At 37.4% G+C, this 22,981-nt stretch overlaps 1 protein-coding gene across 4 annotated transcripts in view; it reads left to right on the forward strand.

The window, feature by feature from the left end:
* The first annotated feature begins 7,684 nt into the window (after positions 1-7,684).
* Positions 7,685-22,981, forward strand: part of LOC135212723 (RYamide receptor-like) — an 82,497-nt gene continuing 67,200 nt past the window's right edge. For 2 of the 4 annotated variants that reach the window (XM_064246421.1, XM_064246420.1), the window contains exon 1: positions 7,685-8,006. The gene's annotated coding sequence lies outside the window, so the exon portion shown is untranslated. Of the gene's footprint in view, positions 8,007-14,226; positions 14,370-22,981 lie in introns of those variants that run through there. The other 2 variants (XM_064246422.1, XM_064246423.1) reach the window with 2 other exon arrangements.

Consider the following 22,981-nt stretch of genomic DNA (forward strand, 5'->3'; position numbering starts at 1 on the left):
GCATTGGACAGGTTTGTATACACGACTTATACTACAGGTGTGTTCGCTGATCTAACTGTCAGTTACGTCACTAATATTTACATTCAGTTGAAAATTGGCTTCCACAATTCCTGGACTGTTAAGTGCCTGCCGTGGAATGATTCCTAGAATATACATGATCACCTTCAGATTTCTCTGCAACTCCTCCTTTGTTGCATTTGTAAGGTCTCGGTAAATAAAGTCTTGTTCTCAATCTTCTTGTCATCATAAGTTCAGTTGGGGGTATACTACCAGTTGTGATGTGAGGCATGATACGATAATTCACTGGTTTACAAAGAAATTGAGGCAAGCACAAAAATACCCGTTTTTACCTAATTTGGGGGTGCTGAATTCAAATTTGAAATCTGTTTTTACTCATCACCTCTAGTTATCTATCCTGTTTTATCTGTTATAAGCTGCTGCAACTCTTGAAATGTGCACATATATTCTCTGTTTATACTAAAATGAGACTATTTAAAAGCCAAAAAACTAGAGGTGATAGAGCAAAACTATTTATAAATTTGAATTCAGCACACCCAAATTAGCAAAAAAAACCTATCCCCATTCTTGCCTCAGACCAAAATTTTTTTTTAAACCAGAAGTATATGATACTGGGTTTAAAGCACCATCTTCACTCTCTTGCTCCAATTTTAATTAATTCCTTAGCATTTGAAAATGAATAATTTTCTCTTTCTCCCCAAGATCAGTCTGACTTATCTTTCTAAAGTATCCAATGGTGCCATTACATTAGAAATGCAGGGTAAAAATCTATGGTAATACTTAACCATCCCATTAAAAGTACTCAATTCTTGCTTATTCATGGCACAGAAAACTGATCAATAGCCTTGATTTTTCATCAGAAACACGTACTCCTTCAGCAAAAATATCTTCAGGAATAGGTAATGGGTAAGAATCAATACTACAAACAGGATTTAAAGTTTTCTGAAAATCGGCACAAATTCCAACATTTTTACCATCTGACTTGACAATACAAACTGTAGGACGTGCCAATTCCGAGAAATCAACAGGTTTAATTACACCAATGCTCTTGAGTTGTCGCTTAATAGGTTCCAATGAAGGGTTCACTTCCTCATCCGTTGCTGAAAGTACCTGAAAAGAAATGGCTGGAGTCTCTTGTATTGGGCGATGGGCGCCTTGGAGTGTAATGTCCCAAAACCTGCAAGAAGCATGTGGGCTTCTTAAAGGCTCCAAGGAAGAGTGGTACGTGTCTCTTCAATGGGTGAGACTCCCTAGAATAACGCTATTGGCGCCCCGAATCCGGGTTGGGTGTTCCTTGGCTTGAGGAGAGATGGTGGACATCTGAGACGCCTCTCCAATCATCCTTTGTCACAACCTGGGAAGGCACAAGTTCGACTGAGGGACGACTAGCCTAGGGCAGACCCCACCAAACTCACTTGGGTCTCCGGTATACCTCCTCCCAGGTTTAGCGGAGTCTGGCAGTGACCTTTGCCTAGGAGAATCGGCGGGCCGGGTAGCCTTCTTTTCCCCAATCACTTCACATTCACTTTTTATAAATGTAGCCATAAAAATTTCACTAATTCAACTAATTGGGTCAAAGTACTTACCATTAGCCCAAATTTTTCATCTAAACTCGTCTCCAGGCTGACAAAGTGGTCGGGCTCCAACGACAGTGATTCAGGTGAAGGAGGGGCAGGAGGACTCAGGATATTTGAAATTTTTGAAATAGAAGTTATTAGGAACTTCGGTACTCACCTCCTTAGGAGTCAAGCTACTTGCTACTTTACTCTCGCCTCTAGCAGCTGCCTTCCTCTTCTGATCTGTATCTAGTTTATTGCCATGTGATGTCAAATTCCTCCACACTTTTTTCATCCCAGCTTTCATACTCCTTACAAGTGTTGTTAATTGTGCAATACTGACCTCTACACGAGGCACGAATAGAATGTGCATTAAACTAAGCCTTGGTTAATCTGGTACATTAAACTAGTTGAACTTGAATTAGACATAATTAAGAGTTAAGTAAATATTTAATGATTGACAAAAACAAATTATTACAATTCTTAAAGCCAAGCAAAAACAAAGCAAACGCCATCAAACTTAACATGGAACTGCCGAACTGCTAACTACTGATCTGCAATTCTCACTGAGAGAAAAGCTGGTCAGAATACTTAAGTAGCCCAAAAATTTGCTAATTTAACCAAAATACATAAAACCACAAAAATTCAAACAAAAATAAAAAGCAAATGACCAAAGGACAAAATACTTAGCAAATGTGGAGCAACAAGATTGAAATCCAGTGGATAACCAACTGCTCCCCTACAACGGTGTTGGTTCTAGGATGGCAGAAACTAATTGAGGTATTTTCAAGTTGCTGTCAGAGTAGAAACTACAATTATGTAATTACTGGTAAGTTACACTAATAAAAAACCATTTTTTCTGGCAGTTTTCTTGTTCTTTTGTTGTGTTCTGATGTCTTCCGCACATTGCTCGTTTTCTGTTTTCCCCACCTACAACCCCGGTTCCCACATTGTTGGGCTTTGTAAGATAGTGGTAATCGGAAAACTATAGTTTTGCGGAGGTTAATAACACCAGAATACAACAAAATAGCAAGAAAGCTAACAGAAAAAAAACATGGTTTTTCTTGCAAAAATGGCTGGCTGGAGTCTTCTGGAAAATTACCTTCGGCTTTATTCAAAGTTTAAAACTAAGCATATCCGAAAACAATAATGGTATGAAACTTGCGAAGGACATCAAAACAAGCAAAAAAAGAAGAAAAACTGAAAGGCAGTCCAGGTGTAAAGTTAAAATTTTAACATTTTCATTAACATTAGGCCTCGCAGGATTCAGCTTGGCAGCATCAACAACACTAGGATTAAGCCTGTAATTCTGGCATATCTGGCTTCGAATGACTTTCATTCGCAACCCTACTTTTCCATTAAAGTCTACATCCACTTGATGTTCAGATTTCGACACTTTCTTTGCTGACATGCGACAGCAATAGGTACGTCCAATTTTATGGCACTTTCTAAAGCACTCGATATCTCGAAATTTGCTCACGTTCGCTAAATAGGTATAACTAGTATAGAACACCTATAACATCTGTTGGTAGATATGCCGAAACAGCGTTTGTTTAATTAACATCAGTACCTTCTTCAATGAGGCTTTATCAGAAGTTAAATCTTGTCTTTCTTTGGACACCAGAAGCTATCGAAAGTTAAATCTAGTCTTTCCTTGGACTCCAGAAGCCATGAAAGGTTAAATCTAGTCTTTCTTTGGACTCCAGAAGCTATCAAAAGTTAAATCTAGTCGTTCTTTGGACTCCAGAAGCTATCAAAAGTTAAATCTAGTCTTTACTTGAACTCCAAAAGCTGTCAAAAGTTAAATCTAGCCTTTCTTTGGACTCCAGAAGCTTATTTGTTATTACACTTCGAATAAACTCCAGCAATAAACTGGTCGACTAACATCACATCTGGTCTAATGAAATACCAGACTCACAATGCCCAGCCTCATGCATCAGACGACGTACTGAAAAAGCCTGTAGAGTCTCGCCTTCTCATCTCATCACTTGTGGAAACTTAGTACATTCAACCCTTGGATTCGTATTACCACAATAATTCTTTCTTAATAATGATGTTAAAACATCGTAAGTTTTACTTAATGGGATAGCAGGCTCAACTAAATTCTTAAGAACTTGATAGCTGCTTTAGCTGTAAACCTACTGTAAGCGGATGAACTTTCTTTGATTCCTCAACATCTTATACTGCAAAGTAGCTCCATTGGCTCCAGAAACTTGTAAAATCCTCTATTCTCTCTAGGAACACCGGCAGACTATAATTCCAGGCCGTGAAATTACTCTCTGTGGGTAAAATATGCCTCTTGTAGCTTAAAAAAAAAAAAAAAAAAAAAAAAAAAAAAAAAAAAAAAAAAAAAAAAAAAAAAAAAAAAAAAAAAACACAGATCCACGCAATTTATCTCATCATCCTCGACACTCGTCTCGTCGCAAAGTAATGTGATGTATGGGTAATCTAGGCTAGGCTAGCAAGAGATGAACTCAATTAAAAGGGGTCTGTATTTCAATATTTATTCAACTGCTCTGGCTTACAGACATACACGTGGTACACAGTACAGTAGGTCATTACAAGGGTATTGTTTCTTAGTATCAGCAACAGTAATATTTCAATACACCACAGTACTGCATGTGTGTGTGTGTGTTACACGTATACATTGATTTGCACCAGTCACATACATATTTCCATTCCACCCAACATGTATATAGCAACTTTCATAGACATGTCGTGGGGGGGGCGGAGGGTAATATTTTGTTAACATAGTTTCTATGCAGCGTTCAACGCCGTTTTCGATATCCAGACTTTCATATACAAACTAATTCGAATAAATCTTCCTGCCATGTAGGCATTACTTTTTTTTTTTTTTTTTTAGTTTGCAATAAACAAAGCCATCGAGTTCTCTTGTCAAACTTTTTAATGATACTTGTACAAACATTATTATTGTCACTTTTGCTAGTTTTAGTGCTGATACTGGTAGTGGAACAAGTTTACTTAAATATTTATTACAATTACAAGAATTTGTTTCTCGAACGTTTTTCATTCTTCAGTCTTTCTTCAATTTTGAAATTCCATTAGTGACAAGGTTTAGTACTCATACAAATACGATACACAAGGAATTATGAATTTCCCCGTTGACTGAGTGCATTGGGGGTCCGATATGTTTCCCCACGTGGGAAGGATTGAACTTTACTGCCCTGCTTGAAAGTCGTAATCAACTGAATAATTCCTTGAGTAATAGGAACTTCTTACTGGACACGATCCATCCGTGCCATGCCGACTGGGTGAGTCGAAAGGGTGAGGAATGTGGCTTACCTAGATGCAGTAGGTGGAGTTGAAAGAGCAGAACACGGGAATTTCTGTAATACTGACTGACCAGACCACTGGTTAGTAATCTTAGATCTCTCAGAGAGGCGTTAAAAAAAAAGGAAAAAGGTTGTAAGCTATATGAGGTGCGAAAGAATGTGTTGCTGACCTTCAAATGAAGGACATGAATTACGCTGCAATTCTCATATATAAGAAAAAATTACTAGAGGAGAGAGTGCCAAACGTTCGTCCTCGTGCAACAAGGAAATCAGTAGGTCTAGTTCGATTTCTTTAAAAAAGGGAGCAAGGATTTAAGATGCATAAATCAAATAGAAATTTTAACAAATTTTAGACACTACTTTGAGTGGGGCACACCATAAATATCTACAAAATGTAACGAAGCGTTGTTTGAGTACTATGAAAACTTCGGGGAAATGCAAGATTAACCATTGAATGGTATTCGAAAAAAAAAAAAAAACAGGAGCTGGTGCAAAGAAAACCCAGACAAATGAGATGGTACAATAAATTTCGCGCCAAACGCAATAGTTAGTCAAAAGCATATTGAGTTGCAACAAGACCATTTTGCTAAAGATAAATTGTTTAAAAGAACAAGAATAGGGAGAACTAGCATAAGGTTATCGATAACATCATTGGTAATCATATAAATGAATGTCTCTCTCTTCTCTCTCTCTCTCTCTCTCTCTCTCTCTCTCTCTCTCTCTCTTTCTCCTCAAATTTGTAAACACGTAAGACCTTGGTTTTGATGAGAATACAATTAACGAAGCCCTCCTAAAAGAAGAGTCTCGCTCGGCGTTTCAAGTAAAGGTGCGGCTTGTAAACCTTTGCAAAGTCAGGGGTTACACGTAGCAAGGAAATTTTGCCGAGGTTATGTGGGCAATAATTCTTATACATTAAATTATATGGATTGAAAACCCAGTTAATGCGCTTTGAACCAAAACAATATCTGTCTAAAATTACTTTTTCACTTTGGGGATGTTTGATTGTTTGTATGGTGTTTTTACGTTGCATGGAACCAGTGGTTATTCAGCAACGGGACCAACGGCTTTACGTGACTTCCAAACCACTTCTATCATCAGAAATATACACATCTCTCACTCCTCAATGGAATGCCCGAGAATCAAACTTGCGGCCAGCGAGGTGGCACGCCAACACCATGCCAATGAGGTGTACCCTCCGGGGATGTGACAAGCTTGGTTGTGCCTTATTCGTTGCTAGTTTGTTTAAATAATGCGAGCCCTATCTTGACGCTGGATCTTACTCCTAAAGCCCAGCATTCCACCCGCCCCCCCCCCCCCTCTCTCTCTCTCTCTCTCTCTCTCATGCACACACACAAAGCTGTGAAAACGTTCACACACACACACACGTGTGTGTGTGTGAGCTGTAAGTATTCTAACGTTTCTATGCATTATGTACTTATTTTTGTGTGCTGTCATGAATGTAAACACTGAAAATAGACGTTTGCTTTGAAAAGATGTCCCATCACAATGGTTCACACTGCAAGGCCTTTTAGACGAAAGACCTTTTTTACTGATTAAGGATCGATAGGTACTTGAGCTCTGGGCTTCTGGAAGCCATCTATATAAGGAAACTCATGATGGAAAAGGCAATCAACTCAGAAGCAACAAACGCTTAGCATGAAATAACTAATAGATTCGTCTCAAGTATCGTTGACAGTATCATTGTTGGACGTTAGCATCGACAGAAGACTCATTACTTTAAATAATACGGTAATCATGGACGTTTTCGAGACCATGAAGACCCTATTAATTATATATATTTGCTATTCACTAGTCGGTACATTGACTATTGCAGAACCTATTAATCCAGAACAGCTCGGATCTTCTGGTAATAATCACCCTTTAGGAGTAAAGCAACTGTCGATTTTTTACCGTTTAGGGAAAAAGATGTGCTTATAACTTTAACCTTTACTTTTTTATCAATGATATTGCCTTTAGCAGTGGAATTTAATCTTGTGCAAATCGGGGGGCTTTACCATCTACAACAATTTCCTGTTCCCTGAGTTTCTCTTGCGATACGTAACATATTGAAATCGATGGCACAGCCTCCCCAGTCTTGCTACTTGTTTGATTGAGAGCGAATAACGTCCTCTATGAGCCCGGTGATGGTGATGCCAATCATAGATCTATGATGCCAATTACTTACTGTCAATCGGAGAACCGAAAGGATGACCACATCAACAACAATGTTGACACTAAGCATATGACATCTAGAGAATTCTTGCCCATTTAAGAGGACGAGAGAATGAATGCTTACAATAAGAAACGGGGACTATCATGATTAGTTTTATGAAAATTCGGCTACAGAGCCTAGCGCTATGGTACTCAGCCATTCAGTGCATGACTAGACAGTAAAAAGAGGGAGTTGGGATGGTTAGACAGCAAGAGTGGAGAAAGGAAACGAAATGGAGTTAAGGTAGAACGTTAAGAAGTGGGCGTAGAGGCCAAACGGACTCAGCGAACAACCTTTAGTAATGCTTTACTTTGCCCCAAGTGAGTGTACGGACGGCACCATCTCCTACGGGAGAACGAAGATTACAAAAGACTGAAACACTGGATAAAAGGAGAAGGAAGAATTGCGTGAAATAAGCAAATGTTTCATGATATCCCTCAGTACTTGGTCGCCGGGAATTTGGTGGGGAAGGGGAAGGGGACGGAGGTCTGAGTATCATTCAGGTGATAACGAGGGTGTTATCTAAATGCTGTTACCTCCTCCTTGCTATCTCTCCCTCTCCTGAGACCAATGGAAGTCTTTTATGGGGGTCTTTGGTATCAACACGGGGAGGGTTGATCAGCAGCTTCAGTCAGCTGAGTCGCACCGGGTGGCAGTAGTCACATTTTGAACTATCTGACGGACGGTCTCGTATGTCTTCAACAGCTGAAGTGAAGGCAGCGTGTTTTCGGTGCCGATTCTACCGAGGTGCCCTTAGTATCAGTGGGAGGACTTTAGAAGTTTTTTTAGTGTATCTGCCGAAGTGTAAAGGTGACTTTAAAGCTCTGTATTTGAAAGGAACAGTTAAAACATCTGCGTTATTACCTACTTCTGTTATTACTGAAGATGTTTGGTACGACTGGGATAGAGGAAAAGACCGTAATTTATGTAAGTTTAAAGCGCGATTTTTTATACTATGGTTTCTTTGAGTGTTTTTAGGAATACCATAATCACTGATGAGCCGATGTTTTGTGTAAAACTACCACTGATAGCCTTGGTTTAATAGAAATTGACTTGGCAATGGTTGAATTTGAGTGTGCATCATTGTGTTAATATATATTATATCGTAGAAAGCTTAATCATAAGGATCTCATTCACTAAGAGTAAAGTTAAGAGTAGTAAGTCAGGTTTCACATTTTAATTGAGAAGTTCATTTGTTTCACTGCATGACTGTAATTGTAGGGAAGGGATGTTGAGGGAAGGAGCGTGACGTAGCTCCCGGATAGGTAAGGATCACCTATCTAGACCGTGGTATGAATGTTCGATATGTGTAGAGGCATAAATCGAGAGCTTAGGCATGCCCAGGTCCTGGGCACGCCAGTATATCCCTCTGAGCCCCAACCTAACAAGTAAATTATGTACGGAGTAGTTAATCGATTGTAGTAAATTGAAACAAGGACAGAGCATGGACTGGTAACCTCTTCTCCGATTATTTAATGAAAATGAACAAGTAATATGATACTGGCATCTTCTAGAGCCAGCCACCTTGAGGGAAAAAGTGTGTATTGTGAACTTGTAGCCAACGTTAAGTTAAAGATATATATGAGGCCTTTCAAACATTTTTTTGCGTAGTTCCGTTACCAAATCATTCTCTCACAACAACTGAGAAATCACACTCCAGTATAGATATAAAATGGTAGCACTCGTCAGAATTTTAAATTATTTTATTAAGGGTTACTCGATCAAGATCCGGAAATTATCTCCACGAAAGATTAGATATAAAGCTTACTAAATTGGTGTTGATTACAGGCAGCTCGTTGCTTATTTTTATCTCTGCATAAATCTTTTGATATAATTACAGTTGTAATTTGTTCCGTGCATTACCTAGCTTATAGCAAGACAAAAAGGACGAAAAAATTATGCATACTTGAAGTTGTTTGTTTCTTTTTCCCGAGGGTCAAATCGAGCAGTATGTGATTAGGTATTCTTACCTACTATACAGTGCAATATGAATAAATAAATAAATAGGTTTGAGGGTGTTAGTTCCAATATTGAAACTAAGGTTTCAGGGGGTAAACATGGTGGGCCATGTGTTCCTAAAAATAAAATCCCTAAACCGATAACCTCGAAATAGAAAAAAAGGCTCAGAGCGAACACCTTTTTTATGACGGCTGAGCTGTTGACACTGCTGGCCAGTATTTGCCTCGTTCCGAGTTTTGGATGTTGCGGAGTAACGCGACGGGGAGGTTCCGTTTGCTCTTCTGATCAATGTGTGTTCGTTTCTGTTAGCACCGCCATAAAATTGGAAGATTGGCCTTCATCCCTTTAACAAACAAGGAGAGTACTGGTTTTATTAGGGTACACGCACACATACATACACACACACTCTCACAGATACACGGACAAAAGGTGTTGGCGTAATTCGTGTGATCGCAAATGGTGTGTATGGAGTGGGTAATAAATGACATTCGCACATAATACAGGGTTAGAGTATGACAGTAACGGTTTCTCTCCCCTGTGATGGCTGTAAAGAAAAGCGTCGGAGAATATGAAAGTGGATGTCAGAGATGAAAGTTGAGGGAATGGTAGTAATTGTAAAGGCACCGATTTCAGTCTAAACAAAGATTTTGTCTCGGGAAGATATGGCATCATCTCTAGAAGAGACGCGCGCGATAACATTATATCGGCAGACAAACCCATACATTGAACGATCTGTGTATGACAGACTCAAGCCGCAAGCCAGCAAGCTGGTCGTGACAGATTCCTGCTGAGATCTTTCAGACCACGAAACTCCGCCCACTTTTGCATTCAGACAAGCCCATAAACAGTGTTATTGCGAACGATACAGACAGTCGTTCAAACAATCAATGTGTAGGGGCCCTTAAGGGTAAATGACAGCCAGGGAGACTGAGCGGTAAGTGTTCGTACCTGAGGATAGAAGAGTAGCTAATAGTTATGAGAGGTAGTAAACGTAAACGCATTGCTTGTGGTGTGAGAGAAGAGGTGCATCATAACATCCGTAATACAAGAAAGGTAGCAGGTTTTCTACAGATCGTCTGGAAAAAAAGAGCCTACGGAAACACAAGACCAGTTGTAGAAAAGATTTTAGAAAAGCTCTTCACTGCGGAATGGAAGTACTTACGTATGTTGAATACGGAAAAACACTGTGATCTTGTCGGTTCGACTCCTGTGGACACCAGAAGACTAGTAAGACCCAAACCCACTCTTATAGTACGAGTCGTATGAGAACTAAGAGAAGGGAGTCTGGAGACGAATGGAGATTTGTGGAAGATAAAGCGCGGGTAAGACAAGCGAAATTTCAGAGGCCCTTTTTCGTTAGGCGGTATTGAAGGCGATGATGCTGATAACCGAGTATATCAAGTGTAGAAAAAATTGAAAGGGTGAGGAAAATAATGGCAGAATGAACGAGCTTAAAAATAGAAGTGGGACTTTCAGTATCAAGGTGAAAATGTATATAAATGTATTTTTGAATATTGTTTGGGTAGGATTAAGTGCAGTAGGAGAAAAAACTTGTAGTTGTGAGTGCATATACTCCAGGAATAAAGAAGATTGAGAGTGAAAGAATGTTTTTAGTCAAGTTTGGTTTGAGTACGACTGGGTTTGGAAGATCTGAAAATGCGATATTACTAGGTAATTCCAATGTCCAGTTGGGTGACAGTGAAAGAGATGTTCTTGAATATCGATTTCCTAAAGTAAATGAAAATAAAGTCTTCTGGGAATGTGCTTGGGACGGGGCTCATTGTTGGAACATAGTTTCCATGTATCTCCAGCAACAACAGCGAGTGCTGTGGGAATAGGAGGGTAGAAGATGGATGTAAAACAGTGAGTGGTGGGATAATGAAATGAATGATTTAACGAAAGAAAACATAAGATTATTTGTAATGCAATTCCATAACAGATGGCCATGTACAGTTGCTTAGGATGATAGGTTAGTGGCTAACCAAAGTTTGCCTGGTATGCCATTAAAAGGTTCCGGTCGAATAGGTGACAGGAACAATTGTTCCATACAAGGGTAAACAACAAACGTGACTAAAAATGCATGACTAGATTTTAATTGAGAAAGTAAGACAGACGACAAAAGGGCTAACGCAGTGGTTCTCAAACTATTGTGAGATTTTGTGCGTGGCGGTCCCGTTACAAGTTTTAGATTGCTCGGCGGACCTTTTTAAAATAGATTACAATTGACGTTACAAAATATACACCTGTTACACCTTTTAAACCTTTTTACTCTCGATTTCATCATGTGACATTGAGAGTGAAAAGGTGGGACTAAGAATGACCTCATAGGTCCCACGCTATGATTTTAGCCTAAATTCTAGATTACATTCCATTCCACAACTTTCATGACGAGTTTCTCAATACACTGCTGCTCTGCTTAGAATATCAAATTGGTAACTGAATTAAACAGATGCTGTACATCTCGGCGCTCTGCATGAAAAAGTAGTCAAGCATCCTATTGTATGGAAGATTACAGAGGGATATAAAGGTAGTTAACTCTGCTAAGTGCTTTTGTTTATATTCACAAAACAAAGCTGTACCCTTTGAACAAGAATCTGGCCAGCTTGAAGCTAAAGCTACCAAAAGATCTAGGATAATTAAATTTTACTTAAGTTCCTAGTCGACAGATAGCGTTGAAGAGACTTTACAAGGGATTATAAGTGACTGCCATATTGAGCTTAGAATGCACTGGACTGAAACCACTTCTGAATGATAAGGGACATTGGAAAGCGCAAAATGTGAGCTGATAACCGAAGTCGCTGACATATGAAGCATTCCATGTTTGCACATTTATATTGATTCAAGTGACAGTGACATCTAAAAGCACATGCGATATACATATGGAAGCCTGTGCTGTGACTCAGTGTTATTACAAGAAATTCGAACTATTATATGTACATGGTTGCTTCGTAGTGATACACATCACTCCTTGTTTTCGTTTTGAGTGACAAGGAAAACTTTCTACTTCATGTAGGTCAGTGGTCAGGGCATCAGTAAATAAGGCGAAAGAATTTATCAACCTGATTTTTTTTTCTAAAAAGTTAATTTTGGATTGTAATCATACCCCATGGACAGGTGTGAAGCGCCCTGAGCCTCTAAAAATACAAAGTTTTTTTTTTTTTTTTTATTTGCAACAGAATAGATAAACTGGTTCCCAGGCACATGATACCTCTTATGAACTTTCTATTACTTTTCCCTCTCATCTTAGTTATCCCATGTTCTGAAGAACTTTTTTCATCACAGATCTTATTCGTATTTAAGATATCTTTTAAAATTGTCCCCGGTACACGATAAAACACTTTAACTTCACTTCAGATTTATTAAAAACTAAACAGTGATTAAATTTTCATCTCTCCTATAAGCCTCACTAATCCATGTTAAGTTGCGTAGTAGGTAAACTATTGCACTCTTTGGTTATGCTAGATTTCTAAAAAATGTGGTAAGGTGGGTTACTGTCGAGTAATCTCTAAGTCAGCTATTGAAGATTACATGGCACTGAATGGTACTGAAGGTTAGTGGCCACAGTATCTACATCACACCGCCTTCATTCGCCTCATCTTGTTCCGTCGCCGTTCGTTGTTTTTCATTTCTCGTGGAATGACGAGCATTTGCTATTATATATTGTTTAACCAGGTGCCTGTCCAGACCTAGCAGCAGCAAAATTCAACAATTTTACAATCGGACACCTTCATATGGCTTTACAAACAGACTACCACATGCCTAATATATCCTTGTCTAAACCAGTCCAGTTATATTTGTCATACTGTAGATACACAAAGCATAACATATTACCTTTTCACATCGATTATTATTTAGCTGAGAAATTACTTTCCTCGTGAGTCAGGTGCTAGACCCAAATGTTAGTTTTAGACAACAGTAATCTTTTCAGGTCGTGTATTCTTGGTTCTTTCAACAATCTAAAAATAAGTGTGTTTTGAAATTCCTTCATAAATCTCCTGAAGTATCTGGCAAGTCATTGGAAACTGTCATACAAAATTGGGCTTTTTTTTCGTCCTTTTTCATATAGTCATTTTTTCGTCTAGTCTAGATACGGATGGGTCCCGTGAGGGGGTAGTGCCGTCAGTGCACCTCATGTGGTGCACTGTAGGCATTACTTAAGGCTCTTTGCAGCGTGTCTTCGACCCTTGGCTGCAACCCTTCTATCCCTTTTATTGTAACTCCTTTCATATTCTCTTTCTTCCATCTTGCTTTCCACCCTCTCCTAACAATTGCACCTTTCAAACATTTTTACTGTCATTTTCCATTTCAGCGCTGAATGGCCTCCTAGGTCCCAGAGCTTGGCCTTTGGCCTAAATTCCATATTCGATATTGATGGGTTCTTCGATTCAGAAATTCCATGCTTATGTGAAGGAACTCACTTTTCATGAATCTTATGAAAATTCTGCGCCTCACGGCGGCTTCAAATGACCTGTTGCTTTTTATGATCTACCAATAAAAATAAGGTAGGCTATGAAAGCAAGACTAGATTCCCATCCACTGAAAACGAAACAGACATCGTAACCATTCAGATCATATCCACAAAATTTCTTCTTCGGCCTCGTTGACTTTGATAGTTGCGACATCAGATTTATGTCCTTTTCATTCACTCATGGTTCATTTTTCACACGGAAAATAAAAATTTTTGCAATGATACAATTTTTCTTCATCAAAATCTCTTTTACCCCCATTTTAAGGACGATAAGAATTTCATATTTTCTGGCTCCAAGTTGTAAAGTAGGAAACATGTTTCTTTGGTCTGCAGCGTTGAATAATCGAAGGTATTTACTGGATACTGGCTTTTGGTTATTAATACTCTCTCCTCTCTCTCTCTTCTCCTCTCTCACTCTCTCTCTTCTCGTCTCTCTCTCTCTCCCTCTACTATCTCTATGCTCTCTCCCATCTTCATATTCTATTGATGTTATAAAAGGACACAGAATTTACGAAAGATTTGTTAAGAGCAGCAGTATCATCGGGAAATTTGGCTACCTTCTCCACGCAGTCATCCCCTATTGCATTAGCATAAAGATAAGAATATTCATAAAAGCAACCTGAAAAGAGTTGGCGGAAACAACATACAATTAAGTGCTCACATGTGGCTGTGGCAACATTATCTTTCAAAAGTTCCCACTAGTCGAGACGCGATATCGGCTGGCCAGCACATCTCAAGATCTCGCAGAGATACCTGTCCTTACAGTACAACACCACGACAAATTTACAGAGGCGGAAGTAACACTTCGTTTGCTACTGTAAAATTGGCATCGTTTTCTGTTGAACTCTTCTCGGATTCTCTCGGTAAGGCTTTTTTTATTTTTCGTACTGTTATTGAGTCCACAATGAGTGTTTATAACACAAATCACGAAGCAAAAATAAACTTTGTTCCCTTTTCGAGCTTTCTCACTCATAATACATTTTTTCTCTCTAATCACTTTTACTGTTTATATATTTTCAAAATGAGCTTCACATTCTTAATTCGGTCTCCCGTAAACGGTGCCACTCGGTATGCCATTACGTTCTACGGAATTTACTATAGAAGTCAAATTACTTTGGGCTTCTGTAAGAATAAGAACGTAGGTTTAATATGGGTAGCAATGGGAGTCGTAGTACACGTAAGAAAGGTACTCTAAGTTGAATACTGTAAGGCACTTGTTGCACACAAATGAAACTCATATAGTGAACCGATCTGCTTTCATTAATAACAGCCTTGACTCTGTTGGTTGCAGAGTCCAAAGGTCTGGCCGTTAAGCATCTTCAGTACCTGGCCTGGCCACGCTGAGGGAAAGGTACCGTGCTGACACAAGATTTTGTATATTAGATTTTCAGCAGACGTTTTGGAAAATTTGCTTCCAATGACTCGTAGAGGCATTTCAGTATAAAGTGTCGCAAATCCCGCCAAGGTAGATTCCTCATCATCCGTCAGTAGAATAGAAGGGAGTAGCACGGAGATTAAAGAGATGAACGGTCTCAGAACGTAAGAATATAAATGTATTTTCCTTCGACATCACATTTGCTGTTGAATCAGTTGAGTAAGATACGAGCAGCGGAAGAATTAAGGACACAATAATGGCCACTTAGCAGGAACTCTCCCTTGTGTTGAATATCGTATGACTTTTAAACAAAACTAAGGTCCTACGATAGCATATTTTTGCAGGTTTTTACTTACGTTTTTCGGATTTTTATGTTTATCCCGATGTGTATCCGAAATTCATGGTTTATATCCCGATGTGCATCCGAAATTCATGGTTTATATCCCGATGTGCATCCAAGATTCATGGTTTATATCTCGATGTGCATCCAAAATTCATGGTTTATATCCCGATGTGCATCCAAGATTCATGGTTTATATCCCGATGTGCATCCAAAATTCATGGTTTATATCCCGATGTGCATCCAAGATTCATGGTTTATATCCCGATGTGCATCCAAGATTCATGGTTTATATCCCGATCTGCATCCAAGATTCATGGTTTATATCCCGATGTGCATCCAAGATTCATGGTTTATATCCCGATGTGCATCCAAGATACATGGTTTATATCCCGATGTGCATCCAAAATTCATGGTTTATATCCCGATGTGCATCCAAGATTCATGGTTTATATCCCCGTATGCATCCATGGTTTATATTCAGAGCATACCTTAAGAGGTATTCTATGAAGGTCATTATTGATTTGGCTATCTATTAACTAAACGTAACTTATTCAGTAAATTAGTTGCTTAATCCTAATTTCTTATCTAATCGCTGATTAATTAACAATATATTTCCACAGGGATTATTTATCTAATTCATGTGATTACCAGGTTTTTCTTAGATAATGGATTATAGACGGTGAATGTGCACTGACAAAAGGTAACGAGACAATACATTAGTTTGACCTGATTAAATAAATAAGACGGCCAGTTTTATCGCACGTAGATAAACCTAGTTATTAAAACTAGGTTTAAATCATTATCGTCTTGCTACAAATCTTTAGGCAAATATCTTTTATGGATTACTCACTAAACATAAATTATAATCTTTACGACATTTTAGCGTAAAATTAATATTCAATATACACAGATTGTCATATTGCCCATTCTAATTATTGGCAAGCTGGTTCACACTACAATTTTCAACAGTAAATATTCTCTCTCTCTCTCTCTCTCTCTCTCTCTCTCTCTCTCTCTCTCTCTCTCTCTCTCTCTCTCTCTCTCTCTCTCTCTCTCTCTCTCTCAGGAAGGGAACTGGCATTTCTCATCTATGAGATCAGCAACAGTCCTAACCAAAAAGATACAAAAGCATTCATAGATATATTAGAAGGATATAATCCTTCAAACTGGAACAAATCAACAGAAAACATCTTGAAAATAATTGAAGAAGTTCCAAATAAAATCCAAGTGGTCAAGAGACTCATAAAGAAAATATACATAAACCAACATATTCCGACAAAGAAAATGAATAAGGTGAACATTGTGAATATCCTAATTGATGCATTAGGAAAAAGAATGCCAAAAGCATGCAAACTGTGTAAGGTGTGGTATAGCATAGTTAACCCACAAAACCTAATCAGAAAATGTGCTGCATGCAACATTCCGACCCATCCACAATGTGCTGAGGTAATGCAAGATATGAGAAAAGATACCAGAATATTTTGCTCAACATGTCTATCATGGATAGACAATGTTATTAAATCAAGATTGAATGTATACAAATAGTTGAGGATGAAGAAGAAGAGGAAAACGGAAGAGAAGTAAACAAAACTGAAATGACAGAAAAAAAATAAGGAAAACAAAGAACAAGATAAAAGTATGGATGCAGAGATACTCATTGATATACATATGAGGCAATAAAGCAGCATACTTACGAAGAAATAAATTACGATATGACAACACAAAAGAAAATCCCGAAGAGGCTCTACCCAGATCTACACAATGACGGGAAAGAGGAGAAAATAGACAAAAAAGACAAAGTCTGCAACCTTTTGAAAAGAGGGAATTGCAGATTTGAAGAAAGATGTTACTACAAACATCCTAAGGTATGTCACAACTATGAAATATATGGTAAATGTGCATACCTAGATGGCTATGAGGATGATTGCAGAGATCTGCATCCAAAAATATGCAAAAACCTAAAAGAAGGAAAAGGATGTAAGTTCGACAAAAAATGTAAATATATGCACCCTGTAGCCATGAATCATAATAAAATAAATAATCAATCAAGTAATAAAATCCAAAATAAGAAAGAAACAAATAAAGAGAGGGATAAAGAATATCAGGTAAAAGAAAAAAGCAAGCCATCAACGAGATATGCAGAGATGTCAGCAAAAAATTTCAAAGCCTCATCTCCAAGATTCTACTCAAGAGATAATAACTGTATTTATTATGCAAGAGGATATTGCAGGTACGGAGAAAATTGCAGATTCAGACACAAAATGAATAATTATGATGAAGGAAGATCAAATATTATGGAAAAGTTGGATTTTTTAATAGTAGAATTTCTGGAAATGAAAAAAAGAACATACCAGAACAGGAAAGAGACATGGGAAAATCCTTATTATTACCAATATTAAATGAAGGAGAAAACACGCAAACCATCATAGTGATGAATGCGCAGGGTTTAGTTACGAGTAACTCAAAAAGAAAAATAGAGTACTTAGAAGAACTAACCCAAATTGAAAAGAAAATAGATATAATGAATATAAGTGAAACCTGGTATTTCCAAGAGACTGGGAATGATGATCAAATAAAAAGGTTCCAAACTTATAGATCAGATAGAAAAAATAGGAATCAAGGGGGAACCCAATATATGGGAAAGACAAAAAACAAGGAAAAATATATGAGAAATATAGTAACTCGAAATGTGAACTAATAGCGGTAGAATTTGAATCTGAAAAATTAATGAACATAGTAATATATAGAACTCCTAATACTCAAGAGTTTGACTTAATAATAGAAAAATTGGATGATATATGTAGAAATCACAAGGACTGGACTATTCTCCTATCTGGTGACTTCAACTTTCCTTTCGTAGACTGGAAAGAACGAATAGGAGATTGTGGTTGTACTTATACATATAAAAAAGAGAGTAATAGTAGTGCAGAAGATAAGAGGCAATTCGAAAAGCTATTAGATATGCTACTAGAATACAATATTCAACAAATAAATCACCTGCCAACAAGAAAGGAAAATACTTTAGACCTAGTATTTGTGAACGAGATGAATTATGTTAAAGAAATAATAGTTTATAATGCGAGTATTTCAGACCATAATGTCATAGAATTAACAGTTTATTTCAAAGCAAGTGAAAACAGAGATAAGCAAGAAATGAAAAAGTGGGAAGGATATGGAAAATACAACTTCTACAGTAAAAATATAAAATGGTCAGAAATAAATGAAGAATTAAACAAAGATTGGGATAACATTTTCGTAAGTGATGACATAAGGGTAAATACAGAGATATTATATAAAATATTAGAGAGAATAGTGGATAAATATATACCGAAGAAGAAAAGTAAACATCAGTCATGCATACCAAGAGACAGAAGGATCTTGTTCCAGAAAATCAGAAAGTGGAAAAAAGGTCTTGCAAAAGAAAAAAAATGCATGGAAAGTTATAGAACTAAAAAGTAAGATAGAAAATGCAGAACAAAAGATTATACAATCAAAAGGAAATGAAAAACGGGACTTGGAAGAAAAAACCCTAATAAATATCAAGCAAAACCCCAAACTATTATACTCATACGCAAAAAAGATGAATAAAAGAAGAATAGAAATAGGCCCTCTAAGAATTGAAGGGAGATTAACGAATGAAAAAAAGGAAATTTGCAACATATTGGCAGAACGATATAAGAAAGAATTCACCCTAGAAAATAGATAATGGACGATAATTATATAGAAGTATAGGGGACGAAAATTATTGATATTTATCTGACCCTAGAATATAATAATGAAGATAATGATATAGAAGTAAGGGACGAAAATAGTGAATATTTAGCTGACATAGATATTAATGAAGCTGATATTGTGCAGGCTATTAATGAAATTAAAAATGGAGCTGCAGCAGGGCCTGATGGAGTTCCTGCTATTTTGTTAAAGAAAGTAGTTCATTCTATCGCAAAGCCACTTGCAATATTATTAAGACAAAGTGTAGATACAGGCACGATTTATGATGAGCACAAATTAACATATATTATCCCTACATTCAAAAGTGGATCAAGACTAGAGGCAAGTGATTATAGGCCTGTGAGTCTAACATCACATATTATGAAAGTGTATGAAAGGGTAATGAAGAAAAATATTATGAAACATTTAATAAAAAAATAATCTGTTTAATATAGGACAACATGGTTTCGTACCCGGAAAAAGTACACAAACCCAACTGTTAGTCCACCGTGAAAACATATACAAAAATATGAAAAGCGGAAATGAAACAGATGTGGTTTATCTAGACTTTGCAAAAGCTTTTGACAAGGTAGACCATAATATATTAGCGAAGAAAATTAGAAAGCACAATATCGTGGATAAAGTAGGAAGATGGTTAAGAGAATTTTTACACAACAGAAAACAGATAGTTATTGCAAACGATGAGAAATCGGATGAAGCTAAGGTAATTTCCGGTGTGCCACAAGGTATGGTGTTAGCTGCATTACTGTTTGTTATTATGATCGCAAACATAGACAGTAATGTTAAGGACTCGGTAGTGAGTAGTTTCGCCGATGACACAAGAATAAGTAGAGAAATTACTTGTGATGAAGATAGGAACGCGCTACAAAGAGACCTTAACAAAGTATATGATTGGGCAGAGGTAAATCGGATGGTATTAACTCTGATAAATTTGAATCAATAAACTATGGAGACAGAGAAGGAAAGCTATATGCATATAGGGGACCTAATAATGAGACAATCACAAATAAGGAAGCAGTTAAAGACCTTGGTGTAATGATGAATGGGAACATGTTATGCAACAATCAAATAGCAATTCTATTGGCAAAATGTAAAGCAAAAATGGGAATGTTGTTACGACATTTCAAAACAAGAAAAGCTGAACACATGATTATGCTTTATAAAACATATGTTCGTAGTCCACTTGAATGTTGCAATATGATATGGTACCCACACTATCAAAAGGATATTGCACAAATAGAGAGTGTACAAAGGTCCTTTACAGCTAGAATAGAAGAAGTTAAGGACCTTGACTACTGGGAAAGACTACAATCCTTAAAATTATATAGTCTAGAAAGGAGAAGAGAACGCTACATGATAATTCAGGCATGGAAACAGATAGAAGGAATGGCTGAAAACATCATGGAGCTAAAAATATCAGAAAGAGCAAGCAGAGGTAGATTAATAGTGCCCAAAACTATACCAGGAAAAATAAGGAAAGCACACAAGACATTAATCCACTACGCACCAGCATCGATAATGCAGCGTCTATTCAATGCGTTGCCAGCTCATCTGAGGAATATAACAGGAGTGAGCGTAGATGTGTTTAAGAATAAGCTCGACAAATATCTAAGCTGCATCCCAGACCATCCAAGATTGGAAGATGCAAAATATACCGGAAGATGTAATAGCAACTCTCTGGTAGACATTAGAGGTGCCTCATACTGAGGGACCTGGGGCAACCCGAACAAGATGTAAGGTCTGTAAGGTAAGGTAAGGTAAGGTCTCTCTCTCTCTCTCTCTCTCTCTCTCTCTCTCTCTCTCTCTCTCTCTCTGCGCACCCATGCCCTCCCCCGAAATCCTGTAACCACAGGAGGTTACAGTTCCGTTTCAAATGAACAGTGACTAACTTGAAAAAAAAAATGTTACATTTAACTACATTACTTTGTTTTCCTTCCATTCTACAGTACATTCTTTCTTTTAAGTAAATCAAAGGTATCCTTATAATATTGCATAAGATTTGTATGTAGTATATAAGTGCGTTATTCTTTCAAGAAATTATTGATTTCAGTTGAACAGTACTATATGGAACTATTGAAAAAAGGTCGATGTCACTTAATGTATTTTTTTATTGCATCTTGCTTCACTTGATTTATTGGCATCACAATTCCATTGCATATGTATATATATGATATGCTGCGGGCGCCCATGAACTCTGTATTGATTAAAGTCAGTGAATTCATGGACTATTCAAGTCAATACATAAATTTGGGGATTTTATTAAGAAAACCAAATACGAGGTAACGCTCCCCGCCAAAGTTTATCACATCACCAGGCGCCTACCGCCAAATTTTTCCCGCCTTCTCAAGGTCGCGAGAAAGTCTCCAGCCGCCTAATGGCAATATCTCTGAGATAACGCCGTCAGGTAATCACCGGAGGAAGCTGTGAATGGTGTCATTATGGCAATGGAAAACATGGCTCGGTTTTCTTATCATAAAACGTATCGTTACTTATTTCTCGCTCCAAAAACTTTCATTAACTGAAAAGTATGTTTTTTCATCAATCCTCGATGTATTCTAGAGAAACTGAGCAGTGTACTCCAAACACTGATTGTCGTGATCATCTTAAAACAATAAATGTCTGGCACAAAATAATTACTTTAATAGTACACGAACTCACTGTTCACTTTCAAAATTTCACTTTTACATACAATTTGTAAAACACTTATGTAGTCAAATCATAAACTTTGACGCCAATAAAAAAGAAATTAGTTCTCACAAGGCATGTTGTTCATCATCTACATCCTTGTGAAAGCAGGCACATTGTGCATTAAAGATAGTGCACTATCAGCTCGAAAAATAATAGCATATTGCATAATCTTAACGTTTTTATATATTGATGCAAGTGTATAAGATGTATCGTGGGGATTAAAATGCGATACGAAATGTAAAGAGTAAATGGCGGCGAGGAAAGTGAAACAACCCAGCGCTCATAGTGGCCATATACTCTTTTAGTATTCCATATCACGTTCGATTCAGGCAAAGAAATCATGATATTGACGAATCAAGAGTGTAATATGTTTAGTAGATAGGATACGTGTAGTTAAATAACGTATAGTCAACTCCCAACCGACCCTTCCTTTATTTATTTATTTTTTCCTCAGGCGAGGTGGCGAAGATTATTGAGTGAGTGATTCAAAATACGTGATAATGGCCACTGAACGCAATCCTATCGAATGGAAATCAGGCGTTATAGCGATATGTTACTAAGCACATGCCTTTTAAAAGCTTTTATTTAGGTTGCTTTTGTGTATGTTTGTTGTTTATCTTGGTCAAATCTTGTAACTCAATTTTCGACCTGATTCCTTCGTCCATTGGACTTGAAACTTTGCATGGTTACTCAATCCCCGAGCCAATACAACCTTACATGATCAGTAGGTTAGCAGTGACCTCTAGTGACCCTACAGTGACCTCTCCCAGTATCTAAGGATTTGTATGAAACCTCGGATTTTTTACGAGTTCTTTGGCTCGATAGGATATCGATTTCGTTAGCCACAATCATAAATCGGTTACAATTTCTGTCAAAACCAAAAAGTATAGAATAAAAAGACATACGTGAAAGTTTTTGAAAAAAAAAGCTTTAACTAAAATGTACTAAAAAAAGTAAGAAAAAAAAGTTTTTGACACACACTAGGATTTACTGACAATTATTCATTCATGTCTAAAAAAATAAAAGCATGGGGCCAAACATGGAAGAAAATGCTGCAAGAAAAGAAATATATAATTTTTATCTCTAGCAGCATTTCCATAAATGTTTGGCGCCCACACTTTTTTTTTTAGACATGAATAATTGTAAAAAAATCTTGGTGTGGCTCAATATGTTAATCACCTGAATAGAAGGGAAAAGATGCATACAAGCACGCTTTACTTATAGTATCCAATTCTAAAGAGATATCACTGTCATAGAGCTACATCTAGATTCAAGAATCTGTTATGCTTATAGTTTGATTCCTTTATGCCGTGCGTTTGATATAACGTCAGTGAGTT

The sequence above is a fragment of the Macrobrachium nipponense genome, chromosome 41 (assembly GCF_015104395.2).
Source record: "Macrobrachium nipponense isolate FS-2020 chromosome 41, ASM1510439v2, whole genome shotgun sequence".
NCBI classification, from domain to species: Eukaryota; Metazoa; Arthropoda; class Malacostraca; order Decapoda; family Palaemonidae; genus Macrobrachium; species Macrobrachium nipponense.